Source organism: Rhipicephalus microplus, chromosome 6 (genome assembly GCF_043290135.1).
Source record: "Rhipicephalus microplus isolate Deutch F79 chromosome 6, USDA_Rmic, whole genome shotgun sequence".
Classification (NCBI taxonomy): Eukaryota; Metazoa; Arthropoda; class Arachnida; order Ixodida; family Ixodidae; genus Rhipicephalus; species Rhipicephalus microplus.
In genome coordinates this window covers 83,931,375-83,945,292 of record NC_134705.1, presented here as the reverse complement: position 1 = coordinate 83,945,292, position 13,918 = coordinate 83,931,375, and the positions used below count along the sequence as shown (strand labels likewise).

The 13,918-nt window shown below is 61.6% G+C and overlaps 1 long non-coding RNA gene and 1 other non-coding gene across 2 annotated transcripts; both read left to right on the top strand.

The window, feature by feature from the left end:
• The first annotated feature begins 1,637 nt into the window (after positions 1-1,637).
• Positions 1,638-13,247, top strand: LOC142765344 (uncharacterized). The gene is made up of 2 exons (XR_012884197.1): positions 1,638-1,743; positions 13,115-13,247. It is a non-coding gene; the product is annotated as an uncharacterized LOC142765344 (long non-coding RNA).
• On the top strand, positions 5,712-5,901 carry LOC142766264 (U2 spliceosomal RNA). Its single transcript, XR_012884448.1, has one exon. It is a non-coding gene; the product is annotated as a U2 spliceosomal RNA (small nuclear RNA).
• Positions 13,248-13,918: the final 671 nt, after the last annotated feature.

Below are 13,918 nucleotides of genomic sequence, written 5' to 3'. Positions count from 1 at the left end.
CCGGTAGCAGACTTCTCGTGGAGGAAGAATTGGGACGTCTTACCAACTCGCCAGCGCCTACACAGGCTGGGCATCGTACCTTCCGCCCGCTGTCCCAATTGCCCCTCCATCGAAACCCTTACACACGCCCTGCACAAGTGCCCCGCAGCTAAGCCGGTGTGGCGGATAGTGGCGAGAGAGTTTCGCATCCGCCCTCCTCCAGCCCTCGCCAGGAACAGAGGCGCATTCGCCAAACTGGTGGTAGCGTGCACACTGTTCGTGCTTTGGAACCGGCGCTGCCTAGCCGAAGCTAGGCATAAACCAGTACGGGCAGCCTTCCCCGCGGTAGCCAAGATACGCTTGATGTTGTGGCACTATCTGTCAGAGGACCTCGAAACCAGCGGCGAGGAAAAATTCCTTCGCCGGTGGCACACGAGGTTCTTTGTACTACAAAATGGCAAGCTGCGCCTCCCCATCACCCCCTTCTAACCCTCTTCCACCAAACTGCCGCTCGGTATGGTGTTGACCCCTTAACCCACGTTTCTACTTTAAACTAGTATCTCCGTTTTTATTGTCCGCGTGCTTGTTTCACCCCTTGAGATTGTATAACCCTCTGTGTTTTGCAAGAGTCTTTTTTGTTTAGCCACAATACACACTGTGCTTGTGCAATTTCTCAACACATGTGTAGGCAACTGTGTGTTTGATCACATGTTTCTGTATCATTATTATTATTATAATTATTTTTTTTTTCTTAAATGAATGCACATGTTAATCTTGCATGGTAAACACCTCTTGAAATGGTGTATAAAGCTGTAACCTGGAAAATGTACCTTGCTGCTACTGCGTGATTTCAACCCATGTCGCGGTACCTCTCATGTTATTTTGTGACCCTGAGCCTACTGTCCATTTGTGTTGTAGCCCCTCGGTGGAGGGCAACGTGTGACTCGTTAATAAAATTTCCCTTTGTGTAGTATATCTGTTCTTATCAGCTTAATATAAGCTGACCCACTTTGATCCTCTGGCCTAGGTCGAGAGGCGTCCCCTCCCGGGGACTCGGCCACCCCGGGAAGGCGACGACGTTCCTGGCTGCGCCTGCCCTTGCGGAGGGGCACCTGCTGCTGCTGCTGCTAACCGGCTGAGCTTCCCGTTCCCGGACCTTGGACGTGGCGGACCTGCTGACCCCGGAGGCCTTGGACGTCCTCGCTGGCCCTGGCGACCCCCGGGTGCTGGACGGCGGTTGGTGAGAGTCTACTGCTCATTTCCTTGCTTGGCTCTTCGCCTGCCGCCTGCTGCATGCCCGGTTCGGTCGTCACCGCCTGCTGACGACGTCATCGGGTCACGGTCACCCTTGTGACCGCATCGCCGTCGTCGCCCACCGCCCGGCCCGCCTGGTCCTGCCTGGCCCTGCTGTTGCCGTCCGGTCCTGCTGCCTGCCGGGACCGCCGCCATGGATCCTGCCCGCCCGAGTTCCGCGAGGGGCCGTCGTGGTAGGCGGCGCCACAATGCTGCCCCTACTGGCTCCCCGGCACCACCCCCTCCACGGCGACCTCGGCGCGGGACTCCTGGTTCTCCCGCGGCGGGCCCTTCATCGCCGGCGTCGACTGCGTCGCCCTCGTCGGGACCGGCTGGTTCCGAAGCACCGGCTGCCTCACGCCCTTCTGCCCCGGTGCAACCACGCCAGCCGGCCCTGAACGGCGACGTTCTGTGGGTGTATCTCCCGGCCCCGGCGGAGCTGCAGTGCCCGGTCGACAACTGCAGTATGAGGTACAGCGGGGCCGCTTGGACGTCTCGCGCGCAGTCGGTGCGCCGCCACGTAGAGTTCGAGCACGGCGTTCGTGTGAGGGAACGAATCTACGTGTGCACGGTGTGCGGCGCGCCGCTGACGTCCAGGCCCTCGTACCACCACTGCCTGGCAAGGGCCACGCTCGTGCCATCGACGGAGACGCCTCGCCGTCGCTGTGGCGTGTGCGACGCCACGTTTACTACCAAGCGCGGCCTGGCCAATCACCTGCGGTGCCACGTCGACCAGGCTGGGCCGTCCGGCGCCGCTCGTGAGCGCGCGCCTGCCCGGCGTGTGCGCCACGTCAGCTCATCATCGTCTGACACGTCATCGTCCGGATCGGGTTCCTCGTCGCCGCCAGCAGCACCCCGGGCTTCGCGACGCCTCAGGGGCCTATCGCCCTCTGACGCCGCATCTCCGGTGCGGCCCCCGTCGTCTCCGGCCGCCAGGTCGGGGGCCTCTTCGCCCGCGTCGATCGGCGAACCGTCTGCCTTTGAGTACCTGTCGTCCAGCGGTTCGTCGACGTCCGTGGGCTCGGCCTCTGTCCCCGGTTCGCCGGCACCATCACCTGCCGCAAGCCCGGCCCCCTCCGAGCAGCCCTTGCGTGACGCCGGAGGCACGTCTTCACCTACGCCGCAGATAGGGGTCCCGACGCCTGCCGGCGTTCCCGTGGCCTCGCCCGTTCTCGGGTCACCACGGTCGCCGGATCCTGCGTCGCCACAAAGACCTCCGTCGTCCGCCAGGCAAGTCCTGGTACCATACGACTTCGGGCCCTCGTCGTCGTCAGATGGCGCGTCTCCTGCCCCGCGCGGCTCGTCGGCGGCTTCGCCCGTTGGCGACGCCGCGTTTCTGCTCGACGACGACGACACCATCTCCTACGACGTCGCGGTGTCTTCGCCGCCGCTCGATGCCGGGTCGTCCCCGGTCGTTCTGCCCGGGTCCCCGGTGTCTCCGGCCTCCTCCCCGTCGCCACCCGCGTCCGTGGACGAGGCCGCGGCGGATCCCGACGACGTACAGGAGCAACCCGAGTCCGACCCCGCGACCCTCCGGATGCCACCGGACCACACGCGCCTCCTCGAGGACCAGGCACGCCTGCTCCGCTCCTTGCTGCGGGACCCGCCCACCGACGAGTCATGGGCCCAATGCGAGGAAGCATGGACGCGGGCCATCGCCTTGGCTGTCGAGGCGGTGCGTCTCCCACCGGTGCGTCCTGGTCGCCAACGCCGCCAGCCCGACCCAACGAACGCGCTCGACATACAGCGGCTGTACCGCCGCAACCGTCGACGCGCGGTTCGATTGATCCTGGAGGGACAACCCCAGACGTGCGCCATCCCGCTTCAGGATCTGCAGGACCATTGGGGACGCACGTGGTCGGCCCGCCAGGCCGACTCTACCCTTCTTCTGGGAAGAGAACCGGCCCCGGCGGGAGTAGATACGACCAACTTCTCACAGGACGAGGTGTTCGGGCGTTTGCGCAAGTCCGAGAGCACGGCCCCCGGAGCAGACCGTCTTACCTACCACCATTGGCGAACGGTCGATCCGGAGGCACGGTTCCTGGCGGCGCTCTTCAACGCCTGTCTACACCACAGACGCACGCCCGACTCTTGGAGGACAACTAGAACCGTCCTCATTTTCAAGAGAGGAGACCCCCAGGTCCCGTCCAACTGGCGGCCCATAGCCCTTGGCTGCACGGCTGCGAAGCTTTATGCTAAGTGCCTTGCAGCCCGGCTCCAGGCCTGGATGATCGAGCACGCCGTGCTGTCGAAGTGCCAGAAGGGCTTCCTTCCGCACGACGGCGTGTTCGAGCTTAACTACATCTTACAACGCAGGCTCGACATCGCCCGGTCGGGAGGCCCCGACCTGTGTGCGGCGCTGTTGGACTTCAACAACGCGTTTGGATCCGTCCCGCACCGGGCTTTGCTCGACGCCCTGACTGGTGCTGGCGCCGGCCCCGTGTTTACGGAGGTAATCGGCGACCTTTACAGGGACAACACCACCTGCATCCTGGCGGCCGAGGGAACAACCGAGCCGATCCCGATCCTGGCAGGGCTGCGTCAGGGTTGCCCACTAAGTGGAATTTTATTTAACTTAGTGATTGACCCGGTCATCCGCGCAGTGCAGGGTGAAGGTTCCGACCACAAGATCCTTGCCTACGCGGACGACCTGACTCCCCTGGCCTCGACCCCGCGCCGACTCCAGCAGCGCATCAACCGGATCGAGACCCTCGCCGCATCCCTGGGCCTGTCCTTGAACCCGTCGAAGTGCGCGTCTTTCCACATGGTCGGATCGACACCTGTGGGGATGCGCCCGACGGAGTTCACAGTCTCGGGCGTTCCCATCTCGGTACTGCGCGACTTCGAGCCGCAGCGGTACTTGGAACGACCCATCGGCTTCCGGATCCCCTCCGGTTCCGGTTCCGCCGTCGAGTCCGCCATCGCCCAAGCCCGGGCGATCATGTCATCGATGTTGGCGCCGTGGCAGCGTCTGGACGCCCTCCGGACCTTCGTCTACCCGGCGCTCAACTTCCCGATGAGGTGCGGGGTCCTTTCGACGACGGACTGGCGCCGACTGGACGATGCCATTCGGCCGCTGGTAAAGCGCACGCTTTACCTCCCGACCAACGCGGCCACCAATTATATCTACGGTTCCGCCCCTGGTGGTGCCGTCGGGATCCCGGTCGCGGCGGAGCTTAGCCAACTCTGCCGCATTGACTCGGCCTACAAGCTCCTGACATCCCCCGACACCGAGCTGCGGCAGATGGCCTTGGAAGACGCCTATGCAACCGCCACTGCCCGCCTCGGTTGGGAGGTCACCCGCTTCGAGTTGGAGTCGTACCTCGGCGGATCGCTTGAGGACGGGTTCCGGGTCCCGGCCAACCAGTTGCGGTCCGTGTGGACGAATGCCCGTAAGGCGTCCCGCCAGTACAACGTCGCCTGGACCCTGGATCCTGGCGGCGTTCGGCTCACCTGTGGCGACGCGACGATAACTCCGCAGCACCGATGCCGCGTCATGCGGACGCTGCGTGAGATACTGGCCAGACAACGGGACCGCGCCCTGCACGACCTCCCCAACCAAGGGAAGGTGCTGGCCTGCGTGGTTGCTGATCGCGCCAGTTCCCACTTCATGCGGACGGGCGCCTTCACCACCTTCGCGGACTGGCGGTTCGTACACAGGGCCCGACTGAACCTGCTCCCACTCAACAGCGCTCGCATGTGGGGCGCGCCGGACAGGGACCAGCGGTGCCGCGTCTGCGGATACCTGAGGGAGACGCTGCCGCATGTGGTGTGCCACTGCATGCCTCGCAGTGCACTCTACCGGGCCCGCCACGACGCCATCGTCAACCGTGTCCGGACCGCCGCCTCCCGCGAGTTCACGGTGGCCTTCGAAAACCAGGCCGTCGGAGACACGGGCCTGCGTCCGGATCTCGTCCTGGTGCGTGGCGAAGAGGCAATTGTCATCGACGTCACGTGCCCGTTCGAGAATACGCCGGATGCATTCGAGAACGCCCGCAACGCCAAGCTGGCTCATTACGAGCCGGTGGTGGCGTTTCTCCGTCGCCGGTACCAGCGGGTCACCATGGACGCCGTCATCGTGGGAGCCCTCGGCGCGTGGGACTCAAGGAACGATCGTGTGCTTCGGCGCATATGTTCGCGTCCCTATCTGCGCCTATTTAAGAAACTCTGCATTAGTGAAGTGATTGCCGCATCACGAGGCATATATCACGAACACTTACGGCAGTCAAACTAAACTATGTGCGTGCGCGTCCCTAGGAAAATGCAAATGCATTAGCATTGTATGGTAGAACTCATTTCCGACCATGTGCAAAACCCCCCAAAGTGCGTCTTTGCAAGTGCCCTGAAAGTGTCGATTGTAACGTGCCATTTCTTGTTTTGGCTGTCGCACTAACGTCAATCATGTCGCGGGAAAAAGCTATGTCTAATAGTTGGACTCAATCACCTACGGCCCCATGAAACATCAATAAAAATGTATCTGTTCTTATCAGCTTAATATCTGATACGGATCCTATTTGGATCCAAGATATTAAACTTATTTTTGTGATGCGGCGGAGTGCTTGAAGCTTGCTTCACCTCCGCCACGGGTTGGCCCGGTATTGCACTACCTCCGGGATCGGCCCACTCACCCCCTGCGGGGTGAGTTCGACAATAAATTCAATGATAGAAGGAGTGTTCGGATTTACCCATGATACCGGGGTAAACGGCTTGGGTGCGTCGAGTGTCCGAGACGGTGGCGGCACGCCGCCCCGGCTGACGCGGTATTCGCGTGCAGGGAGTGCGCTAGCTGTGTTTACACTTACGATTGCTCTGGGAAAATAAATGTTTCCGTGTGTATTTCATATATGGAGGGTCTCTTTTATTTTGTTATGTTCACACGTACATACTCAAGTTTCTTATTTTTTTAACGTTCCTACTCATATTAATAAAACTATTGAGGAAATTATCATTACTGTTTCGGAGGAAAGCTAGAAGTGTGTATACGATGTGTATGCATGTGCGATGTGTATGTATGTATGTGTGTAGAAGTGTGTATGTATGTGCCAAGCTATTTCCGCTTTTCGAATTCACCCGTTTCGCAACGAAAAATAAAAAAAGCCTCTAGAAAATGGGGTTTGGTTGGTGTTTCTGTTTACAGTTGCAGTGGCAAGCGAAGGCATTTTTATTTCACATCTTCACGCGGCGTCTGAACCTGAAGACGCGTGCTCTCGCCACGTCTACGCATCTACACTATTCCCCATCACAAATTAAAATCGCAAAGAACGCCACAGGACCCACTCCGCACACACCTGCTGTACGGTGGAGCGGCAAAGCCCCGATGTGCTTTTCCTATGTCCACTGACCTTTGGGGTTTGACGTCCCAAAACCACCATATGATTATGGGAAAATTTCGACCACCTGGGGTTCTTTCACGTGCACCCTAATCTGAGCACAGGGAAATGCAGCCGCCGCGGCCGGGATTCGATCCCACCACCTGCGGGTCAGCAGCCGAGTACCTTACGGCCATCAGACCACCACGGCGGGCATCGCCTTGTTGATCAAACACTTCATTTCTGAACACCATCTCATACCAGCTCATCCACCGTTGGCTCTCGTTAATTACAACGAACATCCTCGCACGCTCACCTCAATGGAATTGCCAGTTGCTGGAAGTTCCAAGAAAATTGCGCACTAGACGTTCGGACGCACCACGCACGTACCTGAAGCGACGTGGACCCCAGGACGCGTGAGATCACGCCCCGGGCGCGCTTTGCCTCCGTACCCACTCGTCACTCCTCACAGCTTCACTAAGCCGAGTATGTAGAAGTCGAAGAAGCAGAACAACAAACCAGCCAATCCCCCACAGTGGGTGTGAGCCACAAGTGAAGGTCAACAAAAACAAGCAACACCAGCGAGCGCAGTGACGAAGCTATCGTAATGGGGCGAAATAATCCACGAATATGGCTGCACGTTGACGCACGGTCGCATTTGTGCAACCACCCGTGTCTCCCGAAGACCGTCTGTCGAGCGTCTTCGACGAAAAGCGCAGGCGAGTACTTCTCCACTGATTTCCGCGACCACTTCACGACCGCCTTCGGCCGCCTCATGTCCGTCCGGCACGATCGACGGAGCGCCGCACCAGCGCCTCGTACACGCCACCATAGCACTCCTACCCCTCGGAATCAGCAAAACTCGGACGTTTTCGACCACGACAGACAGAACCTGCCGGCCCGTTGAACGCTTGAACGACATCGCAGCGTCAAGTCGCACACTCACGTTCCGTCACCCTCTGCCACATGATCCTTCATTCACCGGCTTCACAACCCACGCGGTAGACGTTTCGCACGCATTCCCGGGTCTGCCTTTCACGGCAGGACCTTCGTCGACCTCGGTGCGGTGTTCCGCCACGTCGGAACTTGCAAGGCATATGTTGAGCGTGCTGAAGCAGCCAAAGGCACCACCTTTTTGCCGATGATTGTGGGCGTCGTTGCAGAGGCGTTGCTTGGGCAGCCGGCGTAGAAGCCATGTTGGATGGGTGACGTATTCACATTTTGCACAGTCATTTTTTTTTTCCTTCCTTCCAGACTTTGGTGCTCGAGTTGGACATGTACACTATGCATCAGTTTTTAAAACAAATGCTGTAGCATCCCTCGCGACATGCCTGATAATGTTCGCCAGCAAGCATTTGGTGTGACGTCATGGGCGCATAGAGAGTACGCATGCAAGCAAGCACGCGTGGCTTCGACCTCTGGGAAAAAGAAGGTTTCAGTTTTAACATGTTTGTAAGCGAAACTAGAAACTTCAAGCGGACTGGGGATAAAAGCAATGCCGTGAAGCCAGCGCTGCCGCTGTCGGTGCACAATGCTGGTTGTGCATGGGTGGACGTCGGAATTGCTTTGCTACTGTTTGCCCGGCTTTTGGCCAGAACTAAGTACGAGGTGTGAAAGAATGGATTTTAATTACGTGCTAATGAATTGCATCGCTTCTCGGCCTTTTGGTTAAGATCAAAGTGTAGTACACGTGGATCTCCCACTTTGATCTTTACAGCCAAAGGTCGAGAACGGTCCCTCCCGGGGAGCCGGCCGCCCTGGAAGGTCCTCCCCCCTGGTCGCACGGAGCTACGCTGTTCCTGGGTCCACCTGGTTCCTCGGCCCTGCTGCACCTTCGAAGGAGTCTCCGGCCATCTACCGACGCGGCGGGCCCACCAGCAGGAGCAGACGCCCTCCGGGAGTGGTAAGAGTCCACGAGCCTTTTCTTGCCTGCCACTCCCGGCCCGGTCGTCAATGCCTGCTGACGACACCCACGGGCCCCGGTCCTCGTGACCACTTCATCGCCGCCGTCGTCGGAGCCTACCGGACCGGACATCAAGCCACGGGGACGTGGACACCGACCGACCGGGCGTTCCAGTCAAGCCAGCGGGAGAAGACGCCCTCCGGGAGTGGTGAGAGTCTACAAGCCTTTTCTTGCCTGCCACTCCCGGTCCGGTCGCCAATGCCTGCTGGTGACACAAGCGGACCCCGGTCTTCGTGACCACTTCGCCGACGTCGTCGCCGTCGCCCCGGCCTTCCTGCCCGGACGTCCGTCCACGAGGACCTGGAGAAGTCCCTGCCTGGCCATGCCTACCCCCCGCCGGCCACCTGCCGTGTCCGTCGAGCCGCTCTTCCTGAGTTCCGGTAGCCGTCGGCGGCGTCCCGCTCCCCCTTCGGGGACGAGCACACCGGCGCCCCCGCCGGCCCAGCGGCCTCGTCCTGGCACACCCGCGTCTATTGGTGTTTCAGCGGCAGCATCGGGCCCTCCTCGCTCCCGACCGCCCGTCATTTACCGTGGCATCATGACAGTGTACCTGCCGGTGCCAGGGCTCCTTCGTTGTCCTTATCCCTGTTGCGCGGGCTGCCAAGCCCGCACATCAGTCTCGCTCCGACTGTCCGCGTGGCGGTCCCACATGGAGCAGAAACACGGGGTTCGGCCAACGGAGCGGCTCTACCGGTGCGTCACCTGTGATGCCCGGTTGAATTCGCTGTCCGCCCGCCACGACTGCCCGGGTCCTGCCTCGAACGAGCCTTACCACCCCTGCCGGTATTGCCCGAAGAGCTTCAATTGCGAACGCTCCTTGGCCCGGCACACCATGGCACGGCATGCGCAAGAGGAGTCCACTCCATTTGTACCTCTTCGCCCCCCACGGCAGCCTACGGCGACTACCTCCAGTTCCTCTGGCACAGAGACCACACCACGCTCCGGCCCAGCTCCTTCCGGTACAACTTGCCGAGCAGTACCAGCACCACAGACCCGAGCAACCGTTTCCCGGTCTCGAAGACGTCGTGGAGGCCATTCTTCCACATCGACGCCATCTTCCTGTACCGGGTCGGCCTCCAGCACTTCGGCAACCGGTTCTCCGTCGGTGTCAAGTTCCGAGGCGTCTACTATGCCAGGCCACTCCTCCCCAACTTCTGGCTCCGGCTCTTCTACGCCTCGGCAATCGCCTTCGGGTCCCGGAACGCCACCGTCCGTGCCACCAGATCCTGGTCCCCAGTCCACGACTGGCGAGGTCTCATCCACGCCGGGCTCGTCATCTCGTCGCCGTACCGGTCCCGGCTCCACGTCGTCGGCTTCAAGGGCTTCCTCACGGATGTCCACGGGGCTTGCCGACGTCTCCGGTACCGACGACTCCGACGACGCATCGGCCAACGAGCCGGTGGACGAACAGAGTGTCCCAGCTGCCGGCATCGTCGTCGACCGCCGCCCTCTGTCGACCAATTCCCGCTCCTCCTCATCCCCTTCCCTTTCCGAGCGGTTGGAAGACACTGGCGCAGATGAAGCCGACGACGGTGCACACGACACTCCTGTCGAAGCACCGACGATGGAGATGCCACCGGAGCGCACCATGCTGCTTGCGGAGCAGGTCCGCGTCTTGCGAGCCACGCTCCGTTCAGCACCAACGCCAGACTCATGGGCGACGTGTGAGCAGGCGTGGTCTCAGGCTGTTGCTCTGGCTGCGGAAGCTGTCCGCCTCCCTCCGGCAACACCGGGACACCCTGCTCGAGACGTCAACCCCGACAACGCGACAGAGATCCAGCGTCTCTACCGCAGGAACCGCCGACGTGCCGTGCGCCTGATCATGGAGGGTCCCACACGGTCCTGTACCATCCCCATACCAGACATCCAGGACCATTGGGCCTCCACCTGGTCACCTCGCACGGCAGACACCTCAGCGCTGTTCCAGCGGCCCGCGGCCCCTGTCCCGGTCGACACGGCGTCCTTCTCGGCGGACGAGGTTCTCCTCCGGCTCCGGAAGTCGGAGAACACGGCTCCCGGTCCTGACAGACTGACGTACCACCACTGGAGGTCCGTCGACCCGGAGGCCCGCTTCCTCTCCGCCCTTTTCAACGCCTGCGTCCACCACCGTCGCACCCCGGACTCATGGCGAACGTCGCGTACGGTACTCATATACAAGAAAGGTGATCCCTCTGTCCCGGGCAACTGGCGCCCCATTGCACTCGGCAGTACTGCCTCTAAGTTATACGCCAAGTGCCTTGCGTCGCGCCTACAAGCCTGGATCATGGATCACCAGGTCTTGTCAAAGTGCCAGAAAGGTTTCCTCCCGTATGATGGCGTTTTCGAACTGAATTACATCTTTCAGCACCGCATGGACGCAGCCAGAGCTGGTGGCACGGAGTTTTGCGCGGCCCTTTTGGACTTCGCAAACGCCTACGGGTCCGTGCCTCACCGAGCCCTCCTGGACGCCCTCCGTGGTTCCGGTGCTGGGGACACGTTCACCGCCCTCATCGAGGACCTATACCGTGACAACCAAACTCTCATCGTTGCTGCAGAGGGCACGACAGATCCGGTCGCCATCCACTCGGGTCTACGCCAGGGCTGCCCGCTCAGCGGGTTGCTCTCCAACCTGGTCATAGACCCCGTGATTCGAGGCGTCCAAGGCACGGGCGACGACCACAACATCCTCGCCTATGCCGACGACCTGACGCCCCTGGCCGACTGTCCTGCTCTTCTCCAGCAACGCATCGACATGGTCGAGGCACTATCAACACCGCTCGGGCTATCTCTTAACCCGAGCAAGTGTACGACTTTGCACCTCAGCGGCGTCACCCCCGTCGGAATGCGGCCAACCGTGTTCCGGGTCTCCGGCGTCCCGGTAACAGCTTTGAGCGACTCCGAGCCGCTCCGCTACCTCGGACGCCCGGTGGGTTTCCGCCTTCCACAGAGGGCGGGAGCCAATGTCATTGACGACGCCATACGCAACGCCACGGCAAATTTTTCGTCCCTCTTAGCCCCCTGGCAGCGTATCGACGCCCTCAAGACATTTGTGTTCCCCGCCCTTAACTTCTCCATGAGGTGCGGCGCCCTGACTAAAACAGATTGGCACCGGTTGGACCTTGCCATCAGGCCCATGGTCAAGCGAACACTCTACCTACCGGTGAACGCCTCGACGAACTACGTCTACGGGAGCGCCTCCGGAGGAGCAGTAGCGATACCGGTGGCAGCGGAGTTATACGACATCTGTCGTATCGACTCCGCTTTCAAGCTCCTGACGACTTCAGACCAGTCGTTGCGGGATCTCGCCCTGTCCGACGCTTACGAGATCGCCTCCACCCGCCTCGGATGGGAGGCTACCCGTTTCGAGTTGGAGGCGTACCTCTCTGGCGACCGACAGGTCGTCCACTCAAGGCCGGCAACCCAGCTGCGCAGCGTGTGGACCGAGGCCCGTAAGGCGTCCCGAAGGCTACAAGTCTCGTGGTCCCTGCGGCCGGACCACGTCACCATCACCTGCGGCGACGCGACGCTACCCTCAACACAGCGGAACAGGGTAATGCGGACGCTACGAGATGTGCTGGCCCACGTCAGGGACAACGCCCTCCATGACCAACCGAACCAGGGAAAGGTGATGGCCTGCGTCTCGGCGGATCGTGCGAGCTCCCATTTCATCTCCACGGGAGCGTTCACGCACTTCGCCGACTGGCGGTTTATCCACCGGGCGCGCCTCAACCTGCTACCCCTGAATGGCGCCGTCATGTGGGGCCCTACTGACCGTGACCAGCGTTGCCGGGTTTGCGGCTACGCGAGGGAGACGCTACCGCACGTGCTTTGCCACTGCATGACGCACAGCGCCATGTCTCAGGCACGGCACAACGCGGTGGTCTCGCGCCTTCGCACGGCCGCTACCCGCGACTACACCGTAGCGTACGAGAACCGGCCGGTCGGCGACACCGGACTGCGTCCTGACCTTGTCCTGGTTCGCGGGGAGGAGGCCCTGGTGATCGACGTGGCTTGCCCGTTCGAGAACACACCGGAGGCCTTTACCAACACGCGAAACGACAAAGTCGCACGCTACCAACCCGTCGCCGACTACCTGCGTCGCCGCTACCAGAGAGTAACGGTGGCCGCCGTCATCGTCGGGGCTCTCGGCGCTTGGGACCCGGCCAACGACCGCGTCCTCCAGCGCCTGTGCTCCCGCAGCTACCTGCGTCTCATGAAGAAACTCTGCGTGAGCGAGGTGGTGGCAGCGTCCCGCGCCATCTACCATGCCCACGTGGGACATGGACGCAGCTAGACGACCAATGACCAAGACAGACCCACTGTCTACGTCGCCACATCGCCCACCACCTGCCAGGTGCCCTGACTAAGCCGCTGCTGTTCCGGTGGTTCCTGTGATGATCAACACCCTGGCGTCCCTGGTACCACCATCCGTGTCCACTTCCAACTGGCTATCCCGGTGCTATGTCCAGGAACAATACGATGTCGTCCGGCTAATTCCAAACATCCTATGCATTGTCAGTAACATAATAAAATTTACACTCTGTTCTTATCAGCTTAATATAAGCTGACCCACTTTGATCCTCTGGCCTAGGTCGAGAGGCGTCCCCTCCCGGGGACTCGGCCACCCCGGGAAGGCGACGACGTTCCTGGCTGCGCCTGCCCTTACGGAGGGGCACCTGCTGCTGCTGCTGCTGACCGGCTGAGCTTCCCCTTCTCGGACCTTCGACGTGGCGGACCTGCTGACCCCGGAGGCCTTGGACGTCCTGGCTGGCCCTGGCGACCCCCGGATGCTGGACGGCGGTTGGTGAGAGTCTACTGCTCATTTCCTTGCTTGGCTCTTCGCCTGCCGCCTGCTGCATGCCCGGCCCGGTCGTCACCGCCTGCTGACGACGTCATCGGGCCACGGTCACCCTTGTGACCGCACCGCCGTCGTCGCCCACCGCCCGGCCCACCTGGTCCTGCCTGGCCCTGCTGTTGCCGTCCGGTCCTGCTGCCTGCTGGGACCGCCGCCATGGATCCTGCCCGCCCGGGTTCCGCGAGGGGCCGTCGTGCCAGGCGGCGCCACGCTGCTGCCCCTACTGGCTCCCCGGCACCACCCCCTCCTCAGCGACCTCGGCGCGGGACTCCGGGTTCTCCCGCGGCGGGCCCTTCATCGCCGGCGTCGACTGCGTCGCCCTCGTCGGGACCGGCTGGTTCCGAAGCACCGGCGTCCTCACGCCCTTCTGCCCCGGTGCAACCACGCCAGCCGGCTCTGGACGGCGACGTTCTGTGGGTGTATCTCCCGGCCCCGGCGGAGCTGCAGTGCCCGGTCGACAACTGCAGTATGAGGTACAGCGGGGCCGCTTGGACGTCTCGCGCGCAGTCGGTGCGCCGCCACGTAGAGTTCGAGCACGGT